At 44.1% G+C, this 18,975-nt stretch overlaps 6 non-coding genes across 6 annotated transcripts; all 6 read left to right on the top strand.

Annotated features, from left to right (window-relative positions):
* Window positions 1-687: 687 nt before the first annotated feature.
* trnav-aac (transfer RNA valine (anticodon AAC)) lies at window positions 688-760 on the top strand. The gene has a single exon. It is a non-coding gene; the product is annotated as a tRNA-Val (tRNA).
* A 3,398-nt stretch (window positions 761-4,158) lies between these two features.
* On the top strand, window positions 4,159-4,231 carry trnav-aac (transfer RNA valine (anticodon AAC)). The gene has a single exon. It is a non-coding gene; the product is annotated as a tRNA-Val (tRNA).
* A 3,397-nt stretch (window positions 4,232-7,628) lies between these two features.
* Window positions 7,629-7,701, top strand: trnav-cac (transfer RNA valine (anticodon CAC)). The gene has a single exon. It is a non-coding gene; the product is annotated as a tRNA-Val (tRNA).
* A 3,407-nt stretch (window positions 7,702-11,108) lies between these two features.
* On the top strand, window positions 11,109-11,181 carry trnav-aac (transfer RNA valine (anticodon AAC)). Its single transcript has one exon. It is a non-coding gene; the product is annotated as a tRNA-Val (tRNA).
* A 3,407-nt stretch (window positions 11,182-14,588) lies between these two features.
* Window positions 14,589-14,661, top strand: trnav-aac (transfer RNA valine (anticodon AAC)). The gene has a single exon. It is a non-coding gene; the product is annotated as a tRNA-Val (tRNA).
* Window positions 14,662-18,068: 3,407 nt separating this feature from the next.
* Window positions 18,069-18,141, top strand: trnav-cac (transfer RNA valine (anticodon CAC)). Its single transcript has one exon. It is a non-coding gene; the product is annotated as a tRNA-Val (tRNA).
* The last annotated feature ends 834 nt before the right edge of the window (window positions 18,142-18,975 follow it).

The following is an 18,975-nucleotide window of genomic DNA, read 5'->3' as shown; positions in this document are numbered from 1 at the left end:
ATACCAAGGCCAATTTGTATACTTTATAAAGTGGAATGCCCAGAACTATGCAGAGTACTCCAGGTGGGGTCTAACCAGGACATTATATAGCTGTAGCGAAGCTTCGCCCCCATTATTTAACTGCCTCTGTTACGCATTCTACTGCTCGGGTAATCACATTGTATGTTGCAAATCAGCAAAATAAGGACGCATTTGATAAAAATAAAGAGTTTAAAAGCACAAATATGCGTCAGTGCAATCAGTAAATAATGAGAAATGAAATCCAGAACTTGGCAAGAATCCCAAGTGGATGTCTTGGAGTGGTTGGGGAAGGGAATCTTTGTCAATGATGGCACACTGTGCATTGACACTGCAGCAGCTGCTCCACCTCTTACAAACTTAGTTTCTTAAGTGAGAGTTGACAAAAAAGGGAATTGGATAATTGCATGAAAGGAGAGGCAAACAAAAGCGGAGCGAAGGAAATGGGCCCAACTGGCAAGTCTTTGAAAATACTGGCAATGGTACGATGGCCTCAATGGCCTGGCAATGTGTTGTGCACTGCTGAGCGTCCATTGCTGGATCAATACCTCTGCAGCCTTGCAAAATGTCACAGTGGAATTGCATTTCAATGAAACAAGCACCACAAATAGATCCTGACTGTATAGTTTAACAATACTCGCAGCTTCCTCAGATCTGCAACCGTGCTGAGTTTCTGTAGTGTAGTGGTGATCACGTTTGACTAACACGCAAAAGGTCCCCAGTTCGAAACTGGGCAGAAACATTTTCGAAACAAACCCAAACTTCTGACCACGATATATGCAATCATTGACATTCCCCATGAACACAACACAATTTCTCAAAGTCCTATTTCTCTTGCACATTGTGTGCACAATGCCTTGCAATCGCTCCTCTTGTCCTGATGCTGCAGAAAGTTCCTCAAAACCTAGCACTTGCACTTCATTTGGCTCAGATTAGAATAGAAACCTGCAACACTAGCTTGCTGAGTAACAGCTGATCTAAGTCTCATTTCAGACGAGGCAAAAGCACATCAGCAATTCACTTTCGCCAGCTCCACATTCGTTGAGACACGGGCACGCCGCAATATTTTGACCCGCACTGTCCAATTACTCGCTGCTAGCAGCAAGAGGGGTCTGCTGCCTCAATCAACAGGCTACTGGCCATCTCAGGGAGGTAAAATAGCACAACCCGGGCCAAATCTCCCCAGAAACCAAGCACAGGCTCAGCAAAACGTAGGCACATGATATTCGGGCCACTAAACCTCCGAGCAGCTCGAACAGAACACCCTGAAACTTTCTTTGAGTTGCAATGATGAATCTCCGGTGGAAACAAGTTTGGGGAAAATGCTCCTCCTGAACATTTCTTTTTGGGTAAAAGGGGCAAAAATCCTTTTCAATTTAACCACTTCTGCAGCAGATTCTTGGTGTCTTAAGCACCTTGACAACGCAGCTCTGAACATGCAGCCGCAATTATGACAAGGGGTAAAGGTTCATGACACGCAGAGGGGAAAAAGTTATTTAAGTTATGACATTCGCTCACAGACCTATTAGCGTTTTGTTCAGTCAGCAACAGAGACATACCTGGGTTTATTGATGCAGATTAACATAACTATTCAGCGTCACGCAGAGCCGCGAAGAGTACTTTGCCTCCCTTAAAGACGGACACAGCTGATTCTGTAACTGAAGCTAAGGAAACAGGCAGACGTGCCAAATTATCACTTTGTATTGTTCTTCATTTGGCGAGTAACAGGAAAACTAACAAGGTGGCGTTGAAAATGAGATGCACTGCGGCTCCGCTCAATATCAACCCGCTCCTTCATATTGAACTGAGGAAGACTATACATGAATAAAAGCAAAATACTGTGGATGCTGGAAATCTGAAATAAAAGCAAGAAATTCTGGAATTACTCAGCAGGTCTGGCAGCATCTGTGGAGAGAGAAGCAGAGTTAACATTTCGGCTCAGTGACCCTTCTTCAGAACTGGCAAATATTAGAAAAGTCAAAGGTTAGAAGCAAGTAAAGCGGGGGTGGAGCAAGAGATAACAAAGGAGAAGGTGTAGAGTGGGCAAGGCCACAGAATAGCTGACCAGAAGGTCATGGAGCAAAGGCAAACAATATGTTAATGATGTGTTGAAAGACAAAGCATTAGTACAGATAGGACTGTTAACGGACTGAAAATTGAACAGCAGCAAGTACAAACATGAAAACAAAACAGTGGGTAAGTAAACTGAACAAACTAAGATGAAATAAAATAAACATACAAAAAAATGCAAAAAATGTAAAAAAGAAAAATAACAAAAAGTGAAAGTAAAATGGGGGGCCCGTCACGAACTGAAATTATTGAACTCAATATTCAGTCCGGCACGCTCTCGTGTGCAATGGTTAGCACCGCAGCCTCACAGCTCTAGCGACCCGGTTTCAATTCTGGGCACTGCCTGTGTGGTGTTTGCAAGTTCTCCCTGTGTCTGCGTGGGATTCCTCCGGGTGCTCCGGTTTCCTCCCACATGCCAAAGACTTGCTGGTTGATAGGTTAATTGGCCATTCCCAATTGCCCCTAGTAAAGGTAGGTGATAGGGAAATATAGGGAAGGTGGGGATGTGGTAGGAATATGGAATTCGTGTAGGATTAGTATAAATGGGTGGTCGATGGTCGGCACAGACTCGGTGGGCCGAAGGGCCTGTTTCAGTGCTGCATCACGAAACTAAACTAATCGGTCAACGAGATGCTGTTTTTCGAGCTTGCGTTGTTGTTCACTGGAACACTGCAGCAAGCCCAGGATAGAGATGTGAGCATGAGAGCAGCGGGGAGTCTTGAAATGGCAAGCAACCGGAAGCTCAGGGTCCAGCTTGCGGACTGAGCGGACGTGTTCCGCAAAGCGGTCACCCAGTCTGCGTTTGGTCTCCCCAATAAACATGAATATACATTAATTGGATTTAGGCGCCAGTATGTTGCAAAACGAGAAGAAAGAAAGGCACAAATGGCATTAACACTGACTTTACAAATGATTCACTGAAAAATTCTTTCATTTGCTGGAAAAGATGAATATTGTGCATCTGAAAATGGGCACCATGGGATTGTGTTGCATACTGACCTGTTTTCCTGTATTTGCCTGTCATCTATACAATTCAATTTGTGTTGGATATCGCTGAGAATCTCATTTCAAGATGCGGGCACAGATATTAATATAATCCTACTGAAAGTTTAATCCTGGAACAAATCCTGTGTGACGTGGATTGCAACGTTTAGAGGGCTGTGCAGCTAAGGTGAGGAAGACGGGAATGATGTGGTTGATGATTGCATGGAATGCATTGCAAACTTGGGTTACGTTGCTTGATTTCATTCTACACCTTGAAATTCAGAAGCAAGTGAGGCACCAGGTGGAAACCAACAGCTGTCTCTGTGGAAGCGGGGACATGGCTTCCTAATCTAACCATTTGAACTCTGAAAACATTCTGCTGGATCTGAACTGCCCTGTATACCAAGGCCAATTTGTATACTTTATAAAGTGGAATGCCCAGAACTATGCAGAGTACTCCAGGTGGGGTCTAACCAGGACATTATATAGCTGTAGCGAAGCTTCGCCCCCATTATTTAACTGCCTCTGTTACGCATTCTACTGCTCGGGTAATCACATTGTATGTTGCAAATCAGCAAAATAAGGACGCATTTGATAAAAATAAAGAGTTTAAAAGCACAAATATGCGTCAGTGCAATCAGTAAATAATGAGAAATGAAATCCAGAACTTGGCAAGAATCCCAAGTGGATGTCTTGGAGTGGTTGGGGAAGGGAATCTTTGTCAATGATGGCACACTGTGCATTGACACTGCAGCAGCTGCTCCACCTCTTACAAACTTAGTTTCTTAAGTGAGAGTTGACAAAAAAGGGAATTGGATAATTGCATGAAAGGAGAGGCAAACAAAAGCAGAGCGAAGGAAATGGGCCCAACTGGCAAGTCTTTGAAAATACTGGCAATGGTACGATGGCCTCAATGGCCTGGCAATGTTTTGTGCACTGCTGAGCGTCCATTGCTGGATCAATACCTCTGCAGCCTTGCAAAATGTCACAGTGGAATTGCATTTCAATGAAACAAGCACCACAAATAGATCCTGACTGTATAGTTTAACAATACTCGCAGCTTCCTCAGATCTGCAACCGTGCTGAGTTTCTGTAGTGTAGTGGTGATCACGTTTGACTAACACGCAAAAGGTCCCCAGTTCGAAACTGGGCAGGAACATTTTCGAAACAAACCCAAACTTCTGACCACGATATATGCAATCATTGACATTCCCCATGAACACAACACAATTTCTCAAAGTCCTATTTCTCTTGCACATTGTGTGCACAATGCCTTGCAATCGCTCCTCTTGTCCTGATGCTGCAGAAAGTTCCTCAAAACCTAGCACTTGCACTTCATTTGGCTCAGATTAGAATAGAAACCTGCAACACTAGCTTGCTGAGTAACAGCTGATCTAAGTCTCATTTCAGACGAGGCAAAAGCACATCAGCAATTCACTTTCGCCAGCTCCACATTCGTTGAGACACGGGCACGCCGCAATATTTTGACCCGCACTGTCCAATTACTCGCTGCTAGCAGCAAGAGGGGTCTGCTGCCTCAATCAACAGGCTACTGGCCATCTCAGGGAGGTAAAATAGCACAACCCGGGCCAAATCTCCCCAGAAACCAAGCACAGGCTCAGCAAAACGTAGGCACATGATATTCGGGCCACTAAACCTCCGAGCAGCTCGAACAGAACACCCTGAAACTTTCTTTGAGTTGCAATGATGAATCTCCGGTGGAAACAAGTTTGGGGAAAATGCTCCTCCTGAACATTTCTTTTTGGGTAAAAGGGGCAAAAATCCTTTTCAATTTAACCACTTCTGCAGCAGATTCTTGGTGTCTTAAGCACCTTGACAACGCAGCTCTGAACATGCAGCCGCAATTATGACAAGGGGTAAAGGTTCATGACACGCAGAGGGGAAAAAGTTATTTAAGTTATGACATTCGCTCACAGACCTATTAGCGTTTTGTTCAGTCAGCAACAGAGACATACCTGGGTTTATTGATGCAGATTAACATAACTATTCAGCGTCACGCAGAGCCGCGAAGAGTACTTTGCCTCCCTTAAAGACGGACACAGCTGATTCTGTAACTGAAGCTAAGGAAACAGGCAGACGTGCCAAATTATCACTTTGTATTGTTCTTCATTTGGCGAGTAACAGGAAAACTAACAAGGTGGCGTTGAAAATGAGATGCACTGCGGCTCCGCTCAATATCAACCCGCTCCTTCATATTGAACTGAGGAAGACTATACATGAATAAAAGCAAAATACTGTGGATGCTGGAAATCTGAAATAAAAGCAAGAAATTCTGGAATTACTCAGCAGGTCTGGCAGCATCTGTGGAGAGAGAAGCAGAGTTAACATTTCGGCTCAGTGACCCTTCTTCAGAACTGGCAAATATTAGAAAAGTCAAAGGTTAGAAGCAAGTAAAGCGGGGGTGGAGCAAGAGATAACAAAGGAGAAGGTGTAGAGTGGGCAAGGCCACAGAATAGCTGACCAGAAGGTCATGGAGCAAAGGCAAACAATATGTTAATGGTGTGTTGAAAGACAAAGCATTAGTACAGATAGGACTGTTAACGGACTGAAAATTGAACAGCAGCAAGTACAAACATGAAAACAAAACAGTGGGTAAGTAAACTGAACAAACTAAGATGAAATAAAATAAACATACAAAAAAATGCAAAAAATGTAAAAAAGAAAAATAACAAAAAGTGAAAGTAAAATGGGGGGCCCGTCACGAACTGAAATTATTGAACTCAATATTCAGTCCGGCACGCTCTCGTGTGCAATGGTTAGCACCGCAGCCTCACAGCTCCAGCGACCCGGTTTCAATTCTGGGCACTGCCTGTGTGGTGTTTGCAAGTTCTCCCTGTGTCTGCGTGGGATTCCTCCGGGTGCTCCGGTTTCCTCCCACATGCCAAAGACTTGCTGGTTGATAGGTTAATTGGCCATTCCCAATTGCCCCTAGTAAAGGTAGGTGATAGGGAAATATAGGGAAGGTGGGGATGTGGTAGGAATATGGAATTCGTGTAGGATTAGTATAAATGGGTGGTCGATGGTCGGCACAGACTCGGTGGGCCGAAGGGCCTGTTTCAGTGCTGCATCACGAAACTAAACTAATCGGTCAACGAGATGCTGTTTTTCGAGCTTGCGTTGTTGTTCACTGGAACACTGCAGCAAGCCCAGGATAGAGATGTAAGCATGAGAGCAGCGGGGAGTCTTGAAATGGCAAGCAACCAGAAGCTCAGGGTCCTGCTTGCGGACTGAGCGGACGTGTTCCGCAAAGCGATCACCCAGTCTGCGTTTGGTCTCCCCAATAAACATGAATATACATTAATTGGATTTAGGCGCCAGTATGTTGCAAAACGAGAAGAAAGAAAGGCACAAATGGCATTAACACTGACTTTACAAATGATTCACTGAAAAATTCTTTCATTTGCTGGAAAAGATGAATATTGTGCATCTGAAAATAGGCACCATGGGATTGTGTTGCATACTGACCTGTTTTCCTGTATTTGCCTGTCATCTATACAATTCAATTTGTGTTGGATATCGCTGAGAATCTCATTTCAAGATGCGGGCACAGATATTAATATAATCCTACTGAAAGTTTAATCCTGGAACAAATCCTGTGTGACGTGGATTGCAACGTTTAGAGGGCTGTGCAGCTAAGGTGAGGAAGACGGGAATGATGTGGTTGATGATTGCATGGAATGCATTGCAAACTTGGGTTACGTTGCTTGATTTCATTCTACACCTTGAAATTCAGAAGCAAGTGAGGCACCAGGTGGAAACCAACAGCTGTCTCTGTGGAAGCGGGGACATGGCTTCCTAATCTAACCATTTGAACTCTGAAAACATTCTGCTGGATCTGAACTGCCCTGTATACCAAGGCCAATTTGTATACTTTATAAAGTGGAATGCCCAGAACTATGCAGAGCACTCCAGGTGGGGTCTAACCAGGACATTATATAGCTGTAGCGAAGCTTCGCCCCCATTATTTAACTGCCTCTGTTACGCATTCTACTGCTCGGGTAATCACATTGTATGTTGCAAATCAGCAAAATAAGGACGCATTTGATAAAAATAAAGAGTTTAAAAGCACAAATATGTGTCAGTGCAATCAGTAAATAATGAGAAATGAAATCCAGAACTTGGCAAGAATCCCAAGTGGATGTCTTGGAGTGGTTGGGGAAGGGAATCTTGTCAATGATGGCACACTGTGCATTGACACTGCAGCAGCTGCTGCACCTCTTCCAAACTTAGTTTCTTAAGTGAGAGTTTACAAAAAAGGGAATTGGATAATTGCATGAAAGGAGAGGCAAACAAAAGCAGAGCGAAGGAAGTGGGCCCAACTGGCAAGTCTTTGAAAAAAGTGGCAATGGTACGATGGCCTGAATGGCCTGGCAATGTGTTGTGCACTGCTGAGCGTCCATTGCTGGGTCAATACCTCTGCAGCCTTGCGAAATGTCACAGTGGAATTGCATTTCAATGAAACAAGCACCACAAATAGATCTTGACTGTATAGTTTAACAATACTTGCAGCTTCCTCAGCACTGCAATCGTGTTGAGTTTCTGTAGTGTAGTGGTGATCACGTTTGTCTCACACGCAAAAGGTCCCCAGTTCGAAACTGGGCAGAAACATTTTCGAAACAAACCCAAACGTCTGACCACGATGGAGGCAATCATTGACATTCCCCATTAACACAACACAATTTCTCAAAGTCCTATTTCTCTTGCACATTGTGTGCACAATGCCTTGCAATCGCTCCTCTTTCTTGTCCTGATGCTGCAGAAAGTTCCTCAAAACCTAGCACTTGCACTTCATTTGGCTCAGATTAGATTAGAAACCTGCAACACTAGCTTGCTAAGTCACAGCTGATCTAAGTCTCATTTCAGACGAGGCAAAAGCACATCAGCAATTCACTTTCGCCAGCTCCACATTCGTTGAGACAGGGGCACGCCGCAATATTTTAACCCGCACTGTCCAATTACTCGCTGCTAGCAGCAAGAGGGGTCTGCTGCCTCAATCAACAGGTTACTGGCCATCTCAGGGAGGTAAAATAGCACAACCCGGGCAAAATCTCCCCAGAAACCAAGCACAGGCTCAGCAAAACGTAGGCACATGATATCCGGGCCACTAAACCTCCGAGCAGCTCGAACAGAACACCCAAGTGACTGAAACTTTCTTTGAGTTGCAATGATGAATCTCCGGTGGAAACAAGTTTGGGGAAAATGCTCCTCCTGAACATTTCTTTTTGGGTAAAAGGAGCAAAAATCCTTTTCAATTTAACCACTGCTGCGGCAGATTCTTGGTGTCTTAAGCACCTTGAAAACGCAGCTCTTAACATGCAGCCGCAATTATGACAAGGGGTAAAGGTTCATGACACGCAGAGGGGAAAAAGTTATTTAAGTTATGACATTCGCTCACAGACCTATTAGCGTTTTGTTCAGTCAGTAACAGAGACATACCTGGGTTTATTGATGCAGATTAACATAACTATTCAGCGTCACGCAGAGCTCGAAGAGTACTTTGCCTCCCTTAAAGACGGACACAGCTGATTCTGTAACTGAAGCTAAGGAAACAGGCAGACGTGCCAAATTATCACTTTGTATTGTTCTTCATTCGGCGAGTAACAGGAAAACTAACAAGGTGGCGTTGAAAATGAGATGCACTGCGGCTCCGCTCAATATCAACCCGCTCCTTCATATTGAACTGAGGAAGAATATACATGAATAAAAGCAAAATACTGTGGATGCTGGAAATCTGAAATAAAAGCAAGAAATTCTGGAATTACTCAGCAGGTCTGGCAGCATCTGTGGAGAGAGAAGCAGAGTTAACATTTCGGCTCAGTGACCTTCCTTCAGAACTGGCAAATATTAGAAAAGTCAAAGGTTAGAAGCAAGTAAAGCGGGGGTGGAGCAAGAGATAACAAAGGAGAAGGTGCAGATTGGGCAAGGCCACAGAATAGCTGACCAGAAGGTCATGGAGCAAAGGCAAACAATATGTTAATGGTGTGTTGAAAGACAAAGCATTATTACAGATAGGACTGTTAACGGATTGAAAATTGAACAGCAGCAAGTACAAACATGAAAACAAAACAGTGGGTAAGTAAACTGAACAAACTAAGATGAAATAAAATAAACATACAAAAAAATGTAAAAAATGTAAAAAAGAAAAATAACAAAAAGTGAAAGTAAAATGGGGGGCCCGTCATGATCTGAAATTATTGAACTCAATGTTCAGTCCGGCACGCTCTCGTGTGCAATGGTTCGCACCGCAGCCTCACAGCTCCAGCGACCCGGTTTCAATTCTGGGCACTGCCTGTGTGGTGTTTGCAAGTTCTCCCTGTGTCTGCGTGGGATTCCTCCGGGTGCTCCGGTTTCCTCCCACATGCCAAAGACTTGCTGGTTGATAGGTTAATTGGCCATTCCCAATTGCCCCTAGTAAAGGTAGATGGTAGGGAAATATAGGGAAGGTGGGGATGTGGTAGGAATATGGAATTCGTGTAGGATTAGTATAAATGGGTGGTCGATGGTCGGCACAGACTCGGTGGGCCGAAGGGCCTGTTTCAGTGCTGCATCACGAAACTAAACTAATCGGTCAACGAGATGCTGTTTTTCGAGCTTGCGTTGTTGTTCACTGGAACACTGCAGCAAGCCCAGGATAGAGATGTAAGCATGAGAGCAGCGGGGAGTCTTGAAATGGCAAGCAACCAGAAGCTCAGGGTCCTGCTTGCGGACTGAGCGGACGTGTTCCGCAAAGCGATCACCCAGTCTGCGTTTGGTCTCCCCAATAAACATGAATATACATTAATTGGATTTAGGCGCCAGTATGTTGCAAAACGAGAAGAAAGAAAGGCACAAATGGCATTAACACTGACTTTACAAATGATTCACTGAAAAATTCTTTCATTTGCTGGAAAAGATGAATATTGTGCATCTGAAAATAGGCACCATGGGATTGTGTTGCATACTGACCTGTTTTCCTGTATTTGCCTGTCATCTATACAATTCAATTTGTGTTGGATATCGCTGAGAATCTCATTTCAAGATGCGGGCACAGATATTAATATAATCCTACTGAAAGTTTAATCCTGGAACAAATCCTGTGTGACGTGGATTGCAACGTTTAGAGGGCTGTGCAGCTAAGGTGAGGAAGACGGGAATGATGTGGTTGATGATTGCATGGAATGCATTGCAAACTTGGGTTACGTTGCTTGATTTCATTCTACACCTTGAAATTCAGAAGCAAGTGAGGCACCAGGTGGAAACCAACAGCTGTCTCTGTGGAAGCGGGGACATGGCTTCCTAATCTAACCATTTGAACTCTGAAAACATTCTGCTGGATCTGAACTGCCCTGTATACCAAGGCCAATTTGTATACTTTATAAAGTGGAATGCCCAGAACTATGCAGAGCACTCCAGGTGGGGTCTAACCAGGACATTATATAGCTGTAGCGAAGCTTCGCCCCCATTATTTAACTGCCTCTGTTACGCATTCTACTGCTCGGGTAATCACATTGTATGTTGCAAATCAGCAAAATAAGGACGCATTTGATAAAAATAAAGAGTTTAAAAGCACAAATATGTGTCAGTGCAATCAGTAAATAATGAGAAATGAAATCCAGAACTTGGCAAGAATCCCAAGTGGATGTCTTGGAGTGGTTGGGGAAGGGAATCTTGTCAATGATGGCACACTGTGCATTGACACTGCAGCAGCTGCTGCACCTCTTCCAAACTTAGTTTCTTAAGTGAGAGTTTACAAAAAAGGGAATTGGATAATTGCATGAAAGGAGAGGCAAACAAAAGCAGAGCGAAGGAAGTGGGCCCAACTGGCAAGTCTTTGAAAAAAGTGGCAATGGTACGATGGCCTCAATGGCCTGGCAATGTGTTGTGCACTGCTGAGCGTCCATTGCTGGGTCAATACCTCTGCAGCCTTGCGAAATGTCACAGTGGAATTGCATTTCAATGAAACAAGCACCACAAATAGATCTTGACTGTATAGTTTAACAATACTTGCAGCTTCCTCAGCACTGCAACCGTGTTGAGTTTCTGTAGTGTAGTGGTGATCACGTTTGTCTAACACGCAAAAGGTCCCCAGTTCGAAACTGGGCAGAAACATTTTCGAAACAAACCCAAACTTCTGACCACGATATATGCAATCATTGACATTCCCCATTAACACAACACAATTTCTCAAAGTCCTATTTCTCTTGCACATTGTGTGCACAATGCCTTGCAATCGCTCCTCTTTCTAGTCCTGATGCTGCAGAAAGTTCCTCAAAACCTAGCACTTGCACTTCATTTGGCTCAGATTAGAATAGAAACCTGCAACACTAGCTTGCTAAGTCACAGCTGATCTGAGCCTCATTTCAGACGAGGCAAAAGCACATCAGCAATTCACTTTCGCCAGCTCCACATTCGTTGAGACAGGGGCACGCCGCAATATTTTAACCCGCACTGTCCAATTACTCGCTGCTAGCAGCAAGAGGGGTCTGCTGCCTCAATCAACAGGTTACTGGCCATCTCAGGGAGGTAAAATAGCACAACCCGGGCAAAATCTCCCCAGAAACCAAGCACAGGCTCAGCAAAACGTAGGCACATGATATCCGGGCCACTAAACCTCCGAGCAGCTCGAACAGAACACCCAAGTGACTGAAACTTTCTTTGAGTTGCAATGATGAATCTCCGGTGGAAACAAGTTTGGGGAAAATGCTCCTCCTGAACATTTCTTTTTGGGTAAAAGGAGCAAAAATCCTTTTCAATTTAACCACTGCTGCGGCAGATTCTTGGTGTCTTAAGCACCTTGAAAACGCAGCTCTTAACATGCAGCCGCAATTATGACAAGGGGTAAAGGTTCATGACACGCAGAGGGGAAAAAGTTATTTAAGTTATGACATTCGCTCACAGACCTATTAGCGTTTTGTTCAGTCAGTAACAGAGACATACCTGGGTTTATTGATGCAGATTAACATAACTATTCAGCGTCACGCTGAGCTCGAAGAGTACTTTGCCTCCCTTAAAGACGGACACAGCTGATTCTGTAACTGAAGCTAAGGAAACAGGCAGACGTGCCAAATTATCACTTTGTATTGTTCTTCATTCGGCGAGTAACAGGAAAACTAACAAGGTGGCGTTGAAAATGAGATGCACTGCGGCTCCGCTCAATATCAACCCGCTCCTTCATATTGAACTGAGGAAGAATATACATGAATAAAAGCAAAATACTGTGGATGCTGGAAATCTGAAATAAAAGCAAGAAATTCTGGAATTACTCAGCAGGTCTGGCAGCATCTGTGGAGAGAGAAGCAGAGTTAACATTTCGGCTCAGTGACCTTTCTTCAGAACTGGCAAATATTAGAAAAGTCAAAGGTTAGAAGCAAGTAAAGCGGGGGTGGAGCAAGAGATAACAAAGGAGAAGGTGCAGATTGGGCAAGGCCACAGAATAGCTGACCAGAAGGTCATGGAGCAAAGGCAAACAATATGTTAATGGTGTGTTGAAAGACAAAGCATTATTACAGATAGGACTGTTAACGGATTGAAAATTGAACAGCAGCAAGTACAAACATGAAAACAAAACAGTGGGTAAGTAAACTGAACAAACTAAGATGAAATAAAATAAACATACAAAAAAATGTAAAAAATGTAAAAAAGAAAAATAACAAAAAGTGAAAGTAAAATGGGGGGCCCGTCATGATCTGAAATTATTGAACTCAATGTTCAGTCCGGCACGCTCTCGTGTGCAATGGTTCGCACCGCAGCCTCACAGCTCCAGCGACCCGGTTTCAATTCTGGGCACTGCCTGTGTGGTGTTTGCAAGTTCTCCCTGTGTCTGCGTGGGATTCCTCCGGGTGCTCCGGTTTCCTCCCACATGCCAAAGACTTGCTGGTTGATAGGTTAATTGGCCATTCCCAATTGCCCCTAGTAAAGGTAGATGGTAGGGAAATATAGGGAAGGTGGGGATGTGGTAGGAATATGGAATTCGTGTAGGATTAGTATAAATGGGTGGTCGATGGTCGGCACAGACTCGGTGGGCCGAAGGGCCTGTTTCAGTGCTGCATCACGAAACTAAACTAATCGGTCAACGAGATGCTGTTTTTCGAGCTTGCGTTGTTGTTCACTGGAACACTGCAGCAAGCCCAGGATAGAGATGTAAGCATGAGAGCAGCGGGGAGTCTTGAAATGGCAAGCAACCAGAAGCTCAGGGTCCTGCTTGCGGACTGAGCGGACGTGTTCCGCAAAGCGATCACCCAGTCTGCGTTTGGTCTCCCCAATAAACATGAATATACATTAATTGGATTTAGGCGCCAGTATGTTGCAAAACGAGAAGAAAGAAAGGCACAAATGGCATTAACACTGACTTTACAAATGATTCACTGAAAAATTCTTTCATTTGCTGGAAAAGATGAATATTGTGCATCTGAAAATAGGCACCATGGGATTGTGTTGCATACTGACCTGTTTTCCTGTATTTGCCTGTCATCTATACAATTCAATTTGTGTTGGATATCGCTGAGAATCTCATTTCAAGATGCGGGCACAGATATTAATATAATCCTACTGAAAGTTTAATCCTGGAACAAATCCTGTGTGACGTGGATTGCAACGTTTAGAGGGCTGTGCAGCTAAGGTGAGGAAGACGGGAATGATGTGGTTGATGATTGCATGGAATGCATTGCAAACTTGGGTTACGTTGCTTGATTTCATTCTACACCTTGAAATTCAGAAGCAAGTGAGGCACCAGGTGGAAACCAACAGCTGTCTCTGTGGAAGCGGGGACATGGCTTCCTAATCTAACCATTTGAACTCTGAAAACATTCTGCTGGATCTGAACTGCCCTGTATACCAAGGCCAATTTGTATACTTTATAAAGTGGAATGCCCAGAACTATGCAGAGCACTCCAGGTGGGGTCTAACCAGGACATTATATAGCTGTAGCGAAGCTTCGCCCCCATTATTTAACTGCCTCTGTTACGCATTCTACTGCTCGGGTAATCACATTGTATGTTGCAAATCAGCAAAATAAGGACGCATTTGATAACAATAAAGAGTTTAAAAGCACAAATATGTGTCAGTGCAATCAGTAAATAATGAGAAATGAAATCCAGAACTTGGCAAGAATCCCAAGTGGATGTCTTGGAGTGGTTGGGGAAGGGAATCTTGTCAATGATGGCACACTGTGCATTGACACTGCAGCAGCTGCTGCACCTCTTCCAAACTTAGTTTCTTAAGTGAGAGTTTACAAAAAAGGGAATTGGATAATTGCATGAAAGGAGAGGCAAACAAAAGCAGAGCGAAGGAAGTGGGCCCAACTGGCAAGTCTTTGAAAAAAGTGGCAATGGTACGATGGCCTCAATGGCCTGGCAATGTGTTGTGCACTGCTGAGCGTCCATTGCTGGGTCAATACCTCTGCAGCCTTGCGAAATGTCACAGTGGAATTGCATTTCAATGAAACAAGCACCACAAATAGATCTTGACTGTATAGTTTAACAATACTTGCAGCTTCCTCAGCACTGCAACCGTGTTGAGTTTCTGTAGTGTAGTGGTGATCACGTTTGTCTAACACGCAAAAGGTCCCCAGTTCGAAACTGGGCAGAAACATTTTCGAAACAAACCCAAACTTCTGACCACGATATATGCAATCATTGACATTCCCCATTAACACAACACAATTTCTCAAAGTCCTATTTCTCTTGCACATTGTGTGCACAATGCCTTGCAATCGCTCCTCTTTCTAGTCCTGATGCTGCAGAAAGTTCCTCAAAACCTAGCACTTGCACTTCATTTGGCTCAGATTAGAATAGAAACCTGCAACACTAGCTTGCTAAGTCACAGCTGATCTGAGCCTCATTTCAGACGAGGCAAAAGCACATCAGCAATTCACTTTCGCCAGCTCCACATTCGTTGAGACAGGGGCACGCCGCAATATTTTAACCCGCACTGTCCAATTACTCGCTGTCAGCAGCAAGAGGGGTCTGCTGCCTCAATCAACAGGTTACTGGCCATCTCAGGGAGGTAAAATAGCACAACCCGGGCAAAATCTCCCCAGAAACCAAGCACAGGCTCAGCAAAACGTAGGCACATGATATCCGGGCCACTAAACCTCCGAGCAGCTCGAACAGAACACCCAAGTGACTGAAACTTTCTTTGAGTTGCAATGATGAATCTCCGGTGGAAACAAGTTTGGGGAAAATGCTCCTCCTGAACATTTCTTTTTGGGTAAAAGGAGCAAAAATCCTTTTCAATTTAACCACTGCTGCGGCAGATTCTTGGTGTCTTAAGCACCTTGAAAACGCAGCTCTTAACATGCAGCCGCAATTATGACAAGGGGTAAAGGTTCATGACACGCAGAGGGGAAAAAGTTATTTAAGTTATGACATTCGCTCACCGACCTATTAGCGTTTTGTTCAGTCAGTAACAGAGACATACCTGGGTTTATTGATGCAGATTAACATAACTATTCAGCGTCACGCAGAGCTCGAAGAGTACTTTGCCTCCCTTAAAGACGGACACAGCTGATTCTGTAACTGAAGCTAAGGAAACAGGCAGACGTGCCAAATTATCACTTTGTATTGTTCTTCATTCGGCGAGTAACAGGAAAACTAACAAGGTGGCGTTGAAAATGAGATGCACTGCGGCTCCGCTCAATATCAACCCGCTCCTTCATATTGAACTGAGGAAGAATATACATGAATAAAAGCAAAATACTGTGGATGCTGGAAATCTGAAATAAAAGCAAGAAATTCTGGAATTACTCAGCAGGTCTGGCAGCATCTGTGGAGAGAGAAGCAGAGTTAACATTTCGGCTCAGTGACCCTTCTTCAGAACTGGCAAATATTAGAAAAGTCAAAGGTTAGAAGCAAGTAAAGCGGGGGTGGAGCAAGAGATAACAAAGGAGAAGGTGCAGATTGGGCAAGGCCACAGAATAGCTGACCAGAAGGTCATGGAGCAAAGGCAAACAATATGTTAATGGTGTGTTGAAAGACAAAGCATTATTACAGATAGGACTGTTAACGGATTGAAAATTGAACAGCAGCAAGTACAAACATGAAAACAAAACAGTGGGTAAGTAAACTGAACAAACTAAGATGAAATAAAATAAACATACAAAAAAATGTAAAAAATGTAAAAAAGAAAAATAACAAAAAGTGAAAGTAAAATGGGGGGCCCGTCATGATCTGAAATTATTGATCTCAATGTTCAGTCCGGCACGCTCTCGTGTGCAATGGTTAGCACCGCAGCCTCACAGCTCCAGCGACCCGGTTTCAATTCTGGGCACTGCCTGTGTGGTGTTTGCAAGTTCTCCCTGTGTCTGCGTGGGATTCCTCCGGGTGCTCCGGTTTCCTCCCACATGCCAAAGACTTGCTGGTTGATAGGTTAATTGGCCATTCCCAATTGCCCCTAGTAAAGGTAGGTGGTAGGGAAATATAGGGAAGGTGGGGATGTGGTAGGAATATGGAATTCGTGTAGGATTAGTATAAATGGGTGGTCGATGGTCGGCACAGACTCGGTGGGCCGAAGGGCCTGTTTCAGTGCTGCATCACGAAACTAAACTAATCGGTCAACGAGATGCTGTTTTTCGAGCTTGCGTTGTTGTTCACTGGAACACTACAGCAATCCCAGGATAGAGATGTAAGCATGAGAGCAGCGGGGAGTCTTGAAATGGCAAGCAACCAGAAGCTCAGGGTCCTGCTTGCGGACTGAGCGGACGTGTTCCGCAAAGCGATCACCCAGTCTGCGTTTGGTCTCCCCAATAAACATGAATATACATTAATTGGATTTAGGCGCCAGTATGTTGCAAAACGAGAAGAAAGAAAGGCACAAATGGCATTAACACTGACTTTACAAATGATTCACTGAAAAATTCTTTCATTTGCTGGAAAAGATGAATATTGTGCATCTGAAAATAGGCACCATGGGATTGTGTTGCATACTGACCTGTTTTCCTGTATTTGCCTGTCATCTATACAATTCAATTTGTGTTGGATATCGCTGAGAATCTCATTTCAAGATGCGGGCACAGATATTAATATAATCCTACTGAAAGTTTAATCCTGGAACAAATCCTGTGTGACGTGGATTGCAACGTTTAGAGGGCTGTGCAGCTAAGGTGAGGAAGACGGGAATGATGTGGTTGATGATTGCATGGAAAGCATTGCAAACTTGGGTTACGTTGCTTGATTTCATTCTACACCTTGAAATTCAGAAGCAAGTGAGGCACCAGGTGGAAACCAACAGCTGTCTCTGTGGAAGCGGGGACATGGCTTCCTAATCTAACCATTTGAACTCTGAAAACATTCTGCTGGATCTGAACTGCCCTGTATACCAAGGCCAATTTGTATACTTTATAAAGTGGAATGCCCAGAACTATGCAGAGCACTCCAGGTGGGGTCTAACCAGGACATTATATAGCTGTAGCGAAGCTTCGCCCCCATTATTTAACTGCCTCTGTTACGCATTCTACTGCTCGGGTAATCACATTGTATGTTGCAAATCAGCAAAATAAGGACGCATTTGATAAAAATAAAGAGTTTAAAAGCACAAATATGTGTCAGTGCAATCAGTAAATAATGAGAAATGAAATCCAGAACTTGGCAAGAATCCCAAGTGGATGTCTTGGAGTGGTTGGGGAAGGGAATCTTGTCAATGATGGCACACTGTGCATTGACACTGCAGCAGCTGCTGCACCTCTTCCAAACTTAGTTTCTTAAGTGAGAGTTTACAAAAAAGGGAATTGGATAATTGCATGAAAGGAGAGGCAAACAAAAGCAGAGCGAAGGAAGTGGGCCCAACTGGCAAGTCTTTGAAAAAAGTGGCAATGGTACGATGGCCTCAATGGCCTGGCAATGTGTTGTGCACTGCTGAGCGTCCATTGCTGGGTCAATACCTCTGCAGCCTTGCAAAATGTCACAGTGGAATTGCATTTCAATGAAACAAGCACCACAAATAGATCTTGACTGTATAGTTTAACAATACTTGCAGCTTCCTCAGCACTGCAACCGTGTTGAGTTTCTGTAGTGTAGTGGTGATCACGTTTGTCTCACACGCAAAAGGTCCCCAGTTCGAAACTGGGCAGAAACATTTTCGAAACAAACCCAAACTTCTGACCACGATATATGCAATCATTGACATTCCCCATTAACACAACACAATTTCTCAAAGTCCTATTTCTCTTGCACATTGTGTGCACAATGCCTTGCAATCGCTCCTCTTTCTTGTCCTGATGCTGCAGAAAGTTCCTCAAAACCTAGCACTTGCACTTCATTTGGCTCAGATTAGAATAGAAACCTGCAACACTAGCTTGCTGAGTAACAGCTGATCTAAGTCTCATTTCAGACGAGGCAAAAGCACATCAGCAATTCACTTTCGCCAGCTCCACATTCGTTGAGACAGGGGCACGCCGCAATATTTTGACCCGCACTGTCCAATTACTCGCTGCTAGCAGCAAGAGGGGTCTGCTGCCTCAATCAACAGGTTACTGGCCATCTCAGGGAGGTAAAATAGCACAACCCGGGCCAAATCTCCCCAGAAACCAAGCACAGGCTCAGCAAAACGTAGGCACATGATATCCGGGCCACTAAACCTCCGAGCAGCTCGAACAGAACACCCAAGTGACTGAAACTTTCTTTGAGTTGCAATGATGAATCTCCGGTGGAAACAAGTTTGGGGAAAATGCTCCTCCTGAACATTTCTTTTTGGGTAAAAGGGGCAAAAATCCTTTTCAATTTAACCACTGCTGCAGCAGATTCTTGGTGTCTTAAGCACCTTGACAACGCAGCTCTGAACATGCAGCCGCAATTATGACAAGGGGTAAAGGTTCATGACACGCAGAGGGGAAAAAGTTATTTAAGTTATGACATTCGCTCACAGACCTATTAGCGTTTTGTTCAGTCAGTAACAGAGACATACCTGGAT

This window comes from Heterodontus francisci, chromosome 22 (genome assembly GCF_036365525.1).
Source record: "Heterodontus francisci isolate sHetFra1 chromosome 22, sHetFra1.hap1, whole genome shotgun sequence".
Classification (NCBI taxonomy): Eukaryota; Metazoa; Chordata; class Chondrichthyes; order Heterodontiformes; family Heterodontidae; genus Heterodontus; species Heterodontus francisci.
The sequence above is the reverse complement of the archived record's forward strand: the minus strand, read 5'-3'. Positions and strand labels throughout refer to the sequence as shown.